Consider the following 12,804-nt stretch of genomic DNA (forward strand, 5'->3'; position numbering starts at 1 on the left):
TCTCCTCCCCTCCTCCATTTTCGCCCTGTTTGTCCGACTTTTTCCTCTCTCTCTCTCTCTCTCTCTCTTCTTCTCTTCCTTTTCTCTCTTCGCTCGTTCGCTGTCTCCGTCTCTCGAAGAACTGTACACCACGTGATATTCCACGCTAACTCGATCGTTCTCTGCCCGAGCCCCGTCCATCGTTCTTTACACGCGTCTGCTGTGGGAGATAACGAGACGTTGTGCAACACGGGCGCCGTTATTCCAATTTCTTTCCGTCCCGCGCGATTAATCGAATTTAGAATTTCGAATATTAGGATTTTCCAGTTCCTATTTAACCTTTATCAACACTTGATTTATGGACAGCGTTTCTTATACACCTCGTACCTCGCTTTAACGGGCGTAGAGATACGTTAAAGGAAAAATTGGTCCATAAAGCGAAAAACTGTATAACGAATCAATTTATTTTGATACCGAAACCCATACAAATTCAATTGGATCTGTTCCAATTATTCTTTATAAAATAGTTTTTAATAGTTCATAAAGCATTTTTCTTTTTTTTTTTTGGCCGTGTAACGAAACATTGTGGGCCGTCGCATCGAAAAAGTGCCATAATTGAAAAAGACCGTTATAACGAAATGTCGTACAAAGCGTATAGCGAGGTATAGGTGTATACCTGATAGGAGAAAATGAATTTATTTAATTGGAGATATTTGAACTGGTGGAACAGAACGTGGAAACAATTCGAATCGTAGCTTTTCTACTACAATGTGATCAAGTTAGTCATCATACATCATTTTTATATAATCGTTTTTTTTATACCGCAGTTCATCTTCAACTAAATTAAATATTAAGGATATTTAAGATCGCTTTCTCATCCTCGTTCTTCGAGACTCGATAAAGTTCGTTTCGGTAGATTTTTTTTTTTTTTTTATCTCTTTTAATCTCGCCCAATTCAAGAGAGATTTTCGATCCTGTGTTCACGACACGCGTTTTATTAAAAAAGCGCCTTAACGAAAGTGGATTATTCTCGGGGCTCGTATTACTCGTCCATCTTGCATCGTTAAGAGATTATTATTTACCGAAAAAGCATTAGACGTTTTTTAGTCGTTGATTCCGTGACTCGTGTCCCCCGTCCATTAAATCGATCCTCGTTGCGTAATTCCTTCCGCAAGAAGCATGCCAGCTCCAATTAAAAATTCACTAAACCACGCCGCTTTTATCGAGAATCGCGCTTTTTATCGCGCTGCTTAAATGCAGGCTTGTCCCCAGGCTCTCCAGTCGTTAAACCTTCCGATAAAACCGATTACTCGTTTAATAAAAACCACGGAAAGCGATGAATATTTTAATCTGTTCCCTCGCTTCTAGCTGGAAACGATCCGATATGGATAAAATTATTTCGATCGAAAAATGCATCGTTTAATCGTATTATATCGAACATTTGCACTCGTATTTATATTTGTTACCGACCAAGTCAACAAAAGTCCCTAGAATGTAATTATATTATACATATATTTACTATAATGTAAATATACATTATATAATGTATATATAGTGTATTACATAATAATAAAATGTAAGATGGCTAATATATATGGTAATATATATTTTATATTATTATATTAATTATTACTAATGTAAATATTCATTACATTACATAATTATTACTAATGTAAATATTCATTACATTACATAATTATTACTAATGTAAATATTCATTACATTACATAATTATTACTAATGTAAATATTCATTACATAACGTATTATACATATATTTACTAATGTAAATATATATATATATATATATATATATATAATAATAATAAAATGTAGAATGGCGACTATATAAAATGAAATACAACGATAAAACGTATTATCGTGTCGCCTATATACGAGTGCGAAGGGTTAAATCGCACCTGTATAAGTGATTTTTTTTTTAATTATAATACAAACTTACATCATTGTATCAAGATTGTATCTCGCGCTTTCGCGAGTATGTTGGAAAATGATATTTAACACCACGATACGTTGGATACGTTGGAACGCGTCGAGGATATGGACGTAAATCGATATTTCTTAAATTAAATGCGATTTGATCGACCGAGCGCGGTTAAGTATCGTCGGCCGCGAAACGGGACGTGATGTAGTGAGAGACGTAAATCTCACGATACTGGCGTGTAACGCGCGGCAAAGATATTGCGACTACTGTTTTCGTATATAACTCGTCGAATAATAAACACGGGATTTAAGAATCGAGCCCGCTTTAGTCGATTCGATTTGTTTCCCTCGATATTAAACGCGAAATTCGTGTAACGTGTAATAGGAGGGTTTATTGTAGAATTGGAGAATTATCGGTAAAAAAGAGTTCGAATAGTTTCGTTGATTTTATCGTTTATTCAATTTTTAATGGAAACGATGGATGTCCGAGCTGGAAAAACGAATTTTATTTATTTATCAAGTATTTGAAAAGAAAATTTATTGAAAATTAAATCGAGCTCTTATAAATTGAAATCAGAGAATATTACTGGCAGAAAAAGTTCAAATATTTCATTATTATTTCGATTTATTAAAAATTTCTAAATTTTTAATGGATCAATGTTTGAGCGAATTGATGGAATTTTATTCATTTATTAAATAGAATTCCATTTATTGAAAATTAAATCGAGCTCTTATTAATTGAACGGTATTCGAGAATATTACTGACAAAAAAAGTTCAAATATTTCATTATTATTAATCTCGTTTATCGATTTATTAAATTTTTAAATTTTTAATGAATAAACACACGAATTTTATTAATTTATTAAATAGAATTCCATTTATTGGAGATTAAGTAAATCGAACTCTTATTAATTGTATTTGAGAATATTATCTCGTATAAAAAACAGTTCGATCTGTTAAATTTTTAATGGAGACAATAGATGTCTGGGCTGAAGAAATACACGAATTTTATTAATTTATTAAATAAAATTCCATTTATTGGGAATTAAATCGAGCTCTTATTAATTGAACTAACGTTTGAGAGTAATATTCCATTTGTAAATCTATCGTTAATGCTGAAAAATAAGCTGGATGAATGTTTAAACCCATTTATCTTAATACTATAAAACTTGAAACGTTTGATCGAAAATTATTATTCATAAATAGTAAACTTAATAGGCTCTAACTTTAATTCTAAGAAATCCTAATGGATTCTAATTCTACATTACATAAAGAACCTAGTTACATAAACTTCTCAAACAATACTTCAATCTTCGCGTGCATAAACTTCCGAAACTTATGCTTCAATCTTTATCAAGATAGTTTGACAATTTCCCGTCACAAAAATTTGAAGAGAAACCTCGAATTATTAGATTCAATCAAGGTTCGTTCGTTAATTCTGAAATTGATTCAAATACTTAAACAATTGAAGCATTCGTAAGATCTTGAAAAAGTATCAAAAAGTATCAAATAGATATTACTGGCGAGCAATATAACCTGAATGTAATAACCAAAATATAGTAAAGAAAATTTGCCAACTTTTTTTCACAGAACGATCGTTTCTCCACTCATTCATTCATACGAACTTGGAAAAATTCAGCTTTTGGATCCAGTCCAAAATCGACGATTTCCTCTCCCGTCCACGTGGTCGAAAGCTCGATCTCTACGTTCGTTCCCAGCCGGTGGCCCGATATTTGCTGAATCACAGCACGGCCTCTCGAGCGAAAAATAAAAAAAAAAAAAAGAAAAGAAAAGAAAAGAAAAAAAAACAAGCAATTAAGGGGCAACGAAGATTGCGTGCCATTCCTTTCAACGAGTCGACACCCTGCTCGCGGGAGGGCCGCCATTCTTCGTCTCTGGCGTCGTTGAACGCCGACAACGAACGAGAAATCGGTGAAATCACCCCAGAACCATCCAGGTTTCACGCTCACGGACCAACCGTCCATTTGTACTCCCTTTCGTTTCGCTGTCAGATGCGTTGCGCTCTTTCCACGACACGATCGATCCGTGAAACACAAATGGATCAGAAGGACGAAAAGTCTTTGGAGACAATGGTTTACGCGAGAATAAATGGATGGTGGAAGACATGTCGTTTCGATGAGATCCTACTGCAGTCACTTGCTTCTTTAACGTAGATATTGAATGTTAGTTTTCAATCCTTGCAATTTTATCTCAAGATTTTAATTAAAGAATATTTATTAGCTACCACATGAAATTGTTTTTGTTCGTCGAAAGAGAAACGATATATTTTCGAAACTGTAATCGAAATATTAAGAATCATTCCAACCGATATATATTCCATTTTTATGAAATTTCATGGTTTCGGCTAATTTTTAGTGATTCACAACGCGGAAGAACAGATCCACGTTTATCGGCCAACGCGAGTCGTTTCTTAATCGATTTCTTGGCTGTAAGATGCCACTATTACGGTGTTTCGGAAAAGAACAATGAATTATTCCCTTTACGGACCACGATAACACTCGTCATAACTTTTTCGCAACGATGGTTTCGACATTCGTTCAAGATTCGAGTTGTCCGGATCGCGTACGATTATCGCGCGATATCCGTTCCTCGTCATAGGTTATAATTCCGTTCAAAAACATAACTTTCCGCGACGAGCGGATTTCCAACGTCGCTACTTTCGATCCTCCGTCGATTGGCGCGCCACCTCTTCCAATTTTTTCGCTTCACTCGTATGCGCCCGAATATCCGAAACCATCTCATTGGAGACACACGTTCGTGGATTAGCTTCCGTTTTGCTTTTCGATTCATCTTCGTTCAGTATGGATCTCGGTCTACCTCGAGGTTTGTTTTCAAGATTCTCAATTCCAGAATCGAATTTTTGAAACCAATCATCAAACGATCCTCTCATCGATAGAATTTTTCTCGAAAGATAACCTAATATTTATAGATACGTTTCAGCTAATCCAATTTAAACTCGTGCAAGAATAATATTCTAAATTCGGTTAAACTGAAAGTAAAAAAAACAGTTATTATGCAAAGGAGATATAAGAGGACAACGTCAAAATATGCCAAGCAAAATATAGATTAAGCAGAGTTTACAAGTCGCGGTTGATTGTGTCATTTATTCTAAAATTTGATAATTTCACGTGCTCAAGTTAATACAAAGTTCTTTCAAAGTTTATTGCTCGTACAAGATTAAATTTTGCATTCCTTGCTCGAGGACCAGAATATTAAAATTCATTTCTGATTATTGGATAAGCTTTCTTATCTGCGATACGTGTTTCTATCGAAACGAACTCACTATCCCAAGAGAATGTTTGGTTTTCTGGTGTGTATATTTAGCGCACGTCATATAAAATTTAATAACAAAGTTATTGTTATATAATTTATTGTTCATAATAATAATAATAATCGCAAATAATTTATACGGGGCTATAAAAACGGATTAATCGTAACAACTGAAGGAGAATAAATTGTTGTTCGTAGCATTTAATTTTATATTTTTTAACTAATACAAAAAAGAACTTGTTACACAAGCGAGATACAAGAGGACAACGTCGAAATATTTGCCAAGCAAAATATAGATTCGCTAAGCTAAAATTTCGTTTCATTCACAAACTAATATTACAATTTATATATATATATATATTTGTTGAAAATATTATTCAAAGAATTCGCACGTTATCTATCCGTTTTGAAGAGAGCTCGGCAAGGATCAGAGCTCTCGGTGTCCGCGCTTCCGTTCGCGAATCGATAATTACGACAAAGAGCGATCGCGTGCCGGCTCGAAATCAGCCGGCCAGCCTCTCTCTCTCTCTCTCTCTCTCTCTCTCTCTCTCTCTCTCTCTCTCTCTTCGTCTCGAGCTACCGACGACGGTGGATTCGATGCACGAACCGACCAGCGCCTGTCATAATTGGATCATGCTTTCATCGTAGCTTCCTCCTCCTTTTCTCCGCTCTTTGCAACAGGAAACAAAAGTTTATTACATTTTTATCAAATCGCTGCATTTTTTTTCAAGCCAAATTTAAAAATATTCCACCCTTGGAATATTTCTATCCCCTCCCTCTCCTCCTTGATCGAGAATTGCACCTACGTGCTTCGATGCTTTCTTTTTTCTATATTTTTACGCGTCTTACATAATTGCGGTAGAACTATACACCGATCAACGAGCAATCTATCTATAACAATATTATTGCTCCATATGTCTGGGCTACACGTTAGAACGATCGAGCCGTAATCAATAGTAATCCCCGTAAAGAAATAGAAAGATCCGGTTCTTTCACGGATCTCTTAAAAAAAAAAAAAAAAAAAAAGGAGGCGCAATTTTGCGAAATTGCAACGCACGAAAACTTCGTTATCAACGGTTAATTTACATCGTTTCCTTTCCAAATCATTGCCTCTCGCAATGAGCCATAATTCAAAATTCACACCACACACGATTATTATTACTTGGTCAAAATCAAAAGTAGGAAATCGTACGCGTATCGATTTATCGTTAATTGCATCTGTCCATGATCCTAGAGAGAACTTTTTGTAAAGGACACCACTCTCTCTCTCTCTCTCTTTCTCTCTTTCATTCCTCGTAGAACTGTTGCTTCAATGTCGTCGAGAATCGAATTTATGATTTAATAAGATACCGCGTGCACCGCACGTTGACGTTTCTGATGGATCACCGTTGCGCCTTTCTTTTATTCAGATACATACACGCGTACCAACCATGAAACATTTATCGCGACACGTGTAGTTAATTTGGCTTACCACGTCGGTAAGCGAACGTTTCTCTTAAATGGCCGTGAATGATTACGTTTAAATTCAGAACTTCGCTTGGCTTCTGAGAAAGGGATGATGATGATGATAATGATGATGATGATGATGATAGGAAAGAAGAGATAAAATTTTTCTTTTCTTCTAAGAAAGCTTCAAAAATTTTCTTTTCTTCCTTTCTCTTTTTTCCTTCGAGAGAACATCGAAAGTAACACATTGAGATTAAACATTGTTTTCGAAGTTGATCACTTTGCACAGAGACGCGAGCAAAGTTTCGAAGTTAAGAATAAAGTTGGATAATTTATCGTATAATTAAATTGCTATTGTCACTAATGCCTAGGAATAAATTCGACCGTTAACTTTTTCGATGGATCAGCGATAATAGTAATTTAATTATCCGATCTCGTGCTTGATTTTGAATCTCACGAAAAAAAAAAAAAAAAAAGAAATCCATAAAATGTATAAAAAAAAAAGCAATAAATATTCAAATTACAATACGCGCTGGTGGAAAGAAATCTCGCGGGAAAAGGAATGCGTGTCAGATCGATTAATAAGGAAAGGAAACGCCCATTTTCACACGTATTTTTGTTTCTATCGTGGTACTGGTTGTCACGTATACAAAACAATCTCGATGCATTAGCGTAGCCGTAGAATCCAGAATATTCTTACGTGTCCATGTAAAATAATTAATAGTTTCGAAAATATTTCTCCAGATGATTATTATCGTAATTTTTAATATAAATGAAAATAATTTCTACGATTTTGAATATTCGAATTATACCTCGAATCCACAGAATTGTCAACAAAGCGTCTGAAGGTTTAGACAAATTTTATCTCTTAAATAACCTCGTAAAACGCGGTCTCAATTCGAGAGAGAGAGAGAGAGATATCTGTGAAATACGAGACGATCTATCCAGAATATTCTAACGTGTCGATGCGATGTGAAATATCTATAGTTTGACTTACAAATGTAACTTCGTACGGTTAAGATAATAATACGTAATAAATAAACTAGACATATAATTAATAATTTCGAAAATATTTCACTCTCCAAATAATTATCCTAATTATCCTAACTTTTGATACAAGTGAAAATAATTTCTACGATTTTGAATATTTGAATTATAGCTCTAATCCACAGGGTTGTCAACAAAACGTCTGAAACTTTGGGGATAGGCGATTCCATAAAGTCCATACAATACAAATTTTATCGTCAATAATCTCGTATATCTCTCAATTCGAGAGAGAAAGAAAGACAGAGAGAGAGAGAGATCCGTCGAAATACGAGGCGACCTATCGCGACCGCTTTAAAGATGATCCGGATAAATGCAAATGAAGGAAGAGTAGCCGGCCCAGACGTTCCTCCATCCTTCATCCCGTCCGTAACGCGTTCGCCGGTCATTCAGCGATATCAATCATCTAAACACAGAGAGAACCGCGGACTGTTTTCAAGCGGAAAACAGAGGAGGAAGACTAATAATAACGAGACTCGAGCAAGCTTGGCCAACGATGAAGAACGCGAGAAGAAGAAGAAGGAGGAGGAGGAGGAGGAGGAGGAAAACAAAAGGAGAAAAAGAAGAAGCCAAAGAAGGTGAAGAGGAAGGAGAAGGAGAAGAGGGTAGCCGATCGTCGAGAGGCGGTCCAAAGGTAGTCCTTTTATCAGGGTCTCGGATGAACGCGAACGAAGGCTCGTTAAGTCGTGGCGGCCACATTCAGCCTTACGCGGCTCGAAAGCAACCGGCCAGACCGAGCTATAATGGCATAAATAATGACCGGTCTCGGTACTTACGCCCGTTTTCTTCCTGCCACTCGACGCACGACCACCACGGCCCTCTTCTCTTCTTCTCCTTCTTCTTCTTCTTCTTCTTCTTCTTCTTCTTCTTCTTCTTCTTCTTCTCTTTCTTCTTCTTCTTCTTCTCTCTTTCTTCCCATTATATCGACTGGCCAGAAGAAGAGACGGACAATATAACGCGCTACTGTCACTACACGGCGAAATTTCATTAATCCACTTTGATCCTGTTCCCCTCGCGCTTTACGATCATCGGCTCGTCTCTCAATGGGAAGGTTGGATCGAAGGGGGGAGTGGTGGGGCGGAGTGGAGATAACGACGAGTCGGACTCGCGTGGTGGTTCGCCCGGTTGACAAGGGGCCGGGGAGAGAGAGGGGAGGTGTCTTCGAATGACTTTTTCGAGGCCGATTCTAATGATAATTGAAAATACGAGAATTGGAATTTTGTTGGATGAAATGGGAATATTCAGGCAGGTTGATAATCATTCGAGTAGTGGGATTCGATCGTGAGTGGTGCGTTGTTGATCATTTTTTTTTTTATATCATTTTTAAATACGGACGCGTTGAAACGAAGGAGAAGAAGCGAGTTTTTGAAAGATCGTAAATGCTAAATCGTAATTTTTAGAAAAGAAGACTGCTTTTTATTGTAATTTAATTTATCGTTTTGTAATTTTGTATTGTAATTTATTGTTTCGTTGAAAATGACTGTATAATAAAAAAAAAAAAAAAGAAAATACGTAATAATCAATATATAATGAAAATATATAAATAGCAATTTACTTAGAAAGCGCTTCAAATTTGACAAATGTTCGATAAATTGGAATTGGAAACGGTATTCTAAAGAAACAAATGTTGATGAAAAAATGCTTATTAAAAAAAAAAAGAATTATGGTTGTTTACTACGGGATGTCCTCGACAATCCTGTCTTATAAATTATGGATATGAGACAAAACAGTGATAATTCAACAAAATAACGATAAAAACGATAAAATTGAAAATTATAAAATGAAAAAAAATACTGTAAGAAAACGTACTGCTCAAGAATTCAAAGAAATAAAAGAATTGCCAATTAAAATTAGATATATATACATAGGCGATAAATGTTAGAATTAATTTCAACATAGTTTTGCAAAGTTTTTCGAATCAGTTATAACAGTAAAAAAAAAAAAAAAAAAAAAAAAAAGTAGAAAGTTTTCTACACTCGACTTTTATCGCGTGGAACGATGTGGAACGTGTAAAAAAAATCATGGACAAATCATTACATTGTGTACAATTTCTTAATACGAAGTAATTATTTAAATTTAATTTAAAAAGAAAAACTTATCGATAATTTATAACGATTTAAAAAAAAATAGGTGTTTCGATAAAATTGAAATTTAAACGCTTCTTAAAAAAATTTAAAAAGAGGATTTAAAATTTCGATGTATAATCGTTATACGCTACGTGGAAACAATTATTTTTTTTTTTATGCATTTATGAAAATTTATGAATTTTAATATACATTATTCGAACCGCTGTGTTTTTCAAAATTCGTTTCTACGCGCGTCGAGAAATGACACGGGATGGAATTAAATTTTGAATCGAATCGAATCGTCGTTCCTCGCTCAACACGAAACGACCTATATACAGACAGTATACACGGAACCACCATAAAGACCGCTTGCCAAGGAATATTTCACACCCTATTCCCCTGAAACGAAATTAATTACCGAATCGTAAAACGTGGCGCTGCCTCTTCCGCTCCTCATTTTCCATTATTCATTTTCGAAAGTGGCGCGAATTAGGGCGTGCCCCACCCACTCCACCGACTTCTCAATTTAATCGCGCGTATATACGGAGGTCACGTATGATTTTCCACAATCTGGATCCAACTGCTTTTCCCTCGACAGGAATGGATCTCGACGAATCCACACCGCCTTTCACTTCCTCCTTTCCTTTTGTCCCGACGAATTACACGGTTCTTCCTTGTTCCATCGGGTGGAGATACGGGGGAAGATCGATCGATCGTAACGCGGGCTGTTTCTTTTTGTCGGTCGAGAGAAATGGAAGAAGGGTTTTTCTTCGATTGCACGCTCATTGTTTCACTACGTCTTGATCCGAGTCTGTAACTGTGCTTGTTCTTTTTTTCTTTTCTTTTCTTTTTTTTTTTTTTTTTTTTTCTCATTCAACTCGTCGGATAAAATGGTATCTTAACCTCTTTCGGGAGACAATTCAAGGTATATAAAGGTTAGGTTATATCGTCTCGAAACACTCGAGTAAAATAAATTATGAGAGCTTTCATCGTTGAAAGTTTCTTCTGTAGTTTTTTCAAACTTAGTTGTAATTATTTAAAAAATTTAAATGGATGCATTTGTTACCGTCTATCTTATTGCTGGTCGAAGTATATATATTTTCGCATAATATGATGGATCGTGGAATATCTTGTACACGTTAGAAATTATCATCTCGATTCTAATTTTAAATTTATATTTAAATCATTTATGCACTTTTAAATCGGCAAACTTTTAGATTTCGTTTTAATGAAAATAATCGTCGGTATAAAGTTTCACGTTATAATTCACGCGAAAGGAATTTATTCGTTTTAATGTAATTTACATTGCTCACGCTCCGTTAAATTGCTTCTTTGATGCCCGCTAGATAAATTGTTTCTATTAAAACAACTTCAACCGCGGTAAATATCGTATCGGCTACCTTTTAATTACAAGTAAACGTAACAAATTATAAACGAGTAATCTTATTTCCCTAAAAACTAAAAACTAACAATTATTAACTTAGATGATGTAAAATTTCCTTTAAAATATTCCCTTTCGATCGAATTGCAAATATGCACGTTATACACAACCACATATTGATCGTTGTAGAATAAAAAGATTTATACGATACGCGTTTACTAAAAAAAAAAATTTACTTTCACTTTGAGTCAAAGTCCAAAATAAACGGTGTGTATTATTGGATAAAATTTTTCGAAAAAAAAAAAAAAAAAAGCATACGCGCAACAGTGTATCGCGCAATGCATTTGAAACAACGATCTTATACGAGACGTGAAAAGAAAGAAAGAAAGAGAGATGAGAAGAAGGGCAGAGAAGGAGAGGAAAACGCTTGAAACAGGCGTGTCCGTGAATTAAGTGGAAAAACGTGTCGATTTCACGCACGGCACCGAATTAAGAGCACAAAAGCCGCGGTTTAAAAGGGGCTTTGTCCTGGCAAATGGGAAACCGTCAGGGACAGGGCATCTAGAGGCGAGGATACGCCGCTGTTATCAATACGATTATACCGTAATCTCGATACCTGCGAGATATTTAATAACGAATCATGATCGTTGGTGGTCCAATCATCCTCTTCCTCGACCCCCCCCCCCTCTCTCTCTCTCCTCTCTTCTAACTTTTCTACACGTTACGCTTAAAAACTGGTCTTCGATAATAATTAACATTTTTCTTTTCTTGTAAATTTACTAGAGACTATTGCAATGCGTTTGATGTTAATACACCCACTTATGTTTAACCTCCTCTTAAAGCTTAAAACTTCTTTCCTTCTCTCGTCGTATTTTCAGAAGAGAATAACGACTAATTTCTAGGGAATTTCACGGTATCGGTGTAAATAAGGTATCAAAGTACCTACTTGGAATGTTTCGCATTCGGCCGACAATTATTGGCTTTAAGGGAAGAAGTACGGGGTTTGCTACTTTCAAGCACGAAATTCCTTCTAATTTAATATCCCTGGCCGATAAATCATTCGGAGGTTTCTAATTTGGTAGGAGGCCCTTTGGCCCAAGCCAGAATTGGCCCTTTGTCGGAGCACCGGCCCAAGTGCGAAGAATCCCATTAAACGCCATAAAGAAAGAATTTCTTTTTTCTTTCCTTCCTTCTCCACCATCCACTCTTCACCTTACTTTCCTCTTCGATAGTTCTGCTAAGGTTATTCCATATTAATTATCTTGCGCATCGATCGCCCATTACAGAAACGATCTAACCTCGTTACGCTTTTTCGTTTCTTCTCTCTCTCTCCTCTTTTCTTTTCTTTCTTTTTCTTTCCTTTTCCCTTTTTCAATATCAATTTTCGATTCGATTTCCAATTTATTTTCCATTCGTATATTTCCATATATATTTAAAGAAAGAAATTTTTCTTTCTTCTCTTTGAACGAGAACTCTGTTTTTATTGGACAGAGAAAGAGAAAAAGTTAGGTCAATTAATTATTTAATAAACGATTATAAATGAGATATAAAGGGACAATGTTTACGAGGAAATAATTTGATTGAAAAATATTTATATATCATATTGAAATGAGTTTTTAAAGGAAATGAAGCGAGGAAGTTTGAAAAATCTAACAA

The sequence above is a fragment of the Apis florea genome, unplaced genomic scaffold (assembly GCF_048593485.1).
Source record: "Apis florea isolate Af1SG1 unplaced genomic scaffold, ASM4859348v1 contig_2492_pilon, whole genome shotgun sequence".
Lineage (NCBI taxonomy): Eukaryota > Metazoa > Arthropoda > Insecta > Hymenoptera > Apidae > Apis > Apis florea.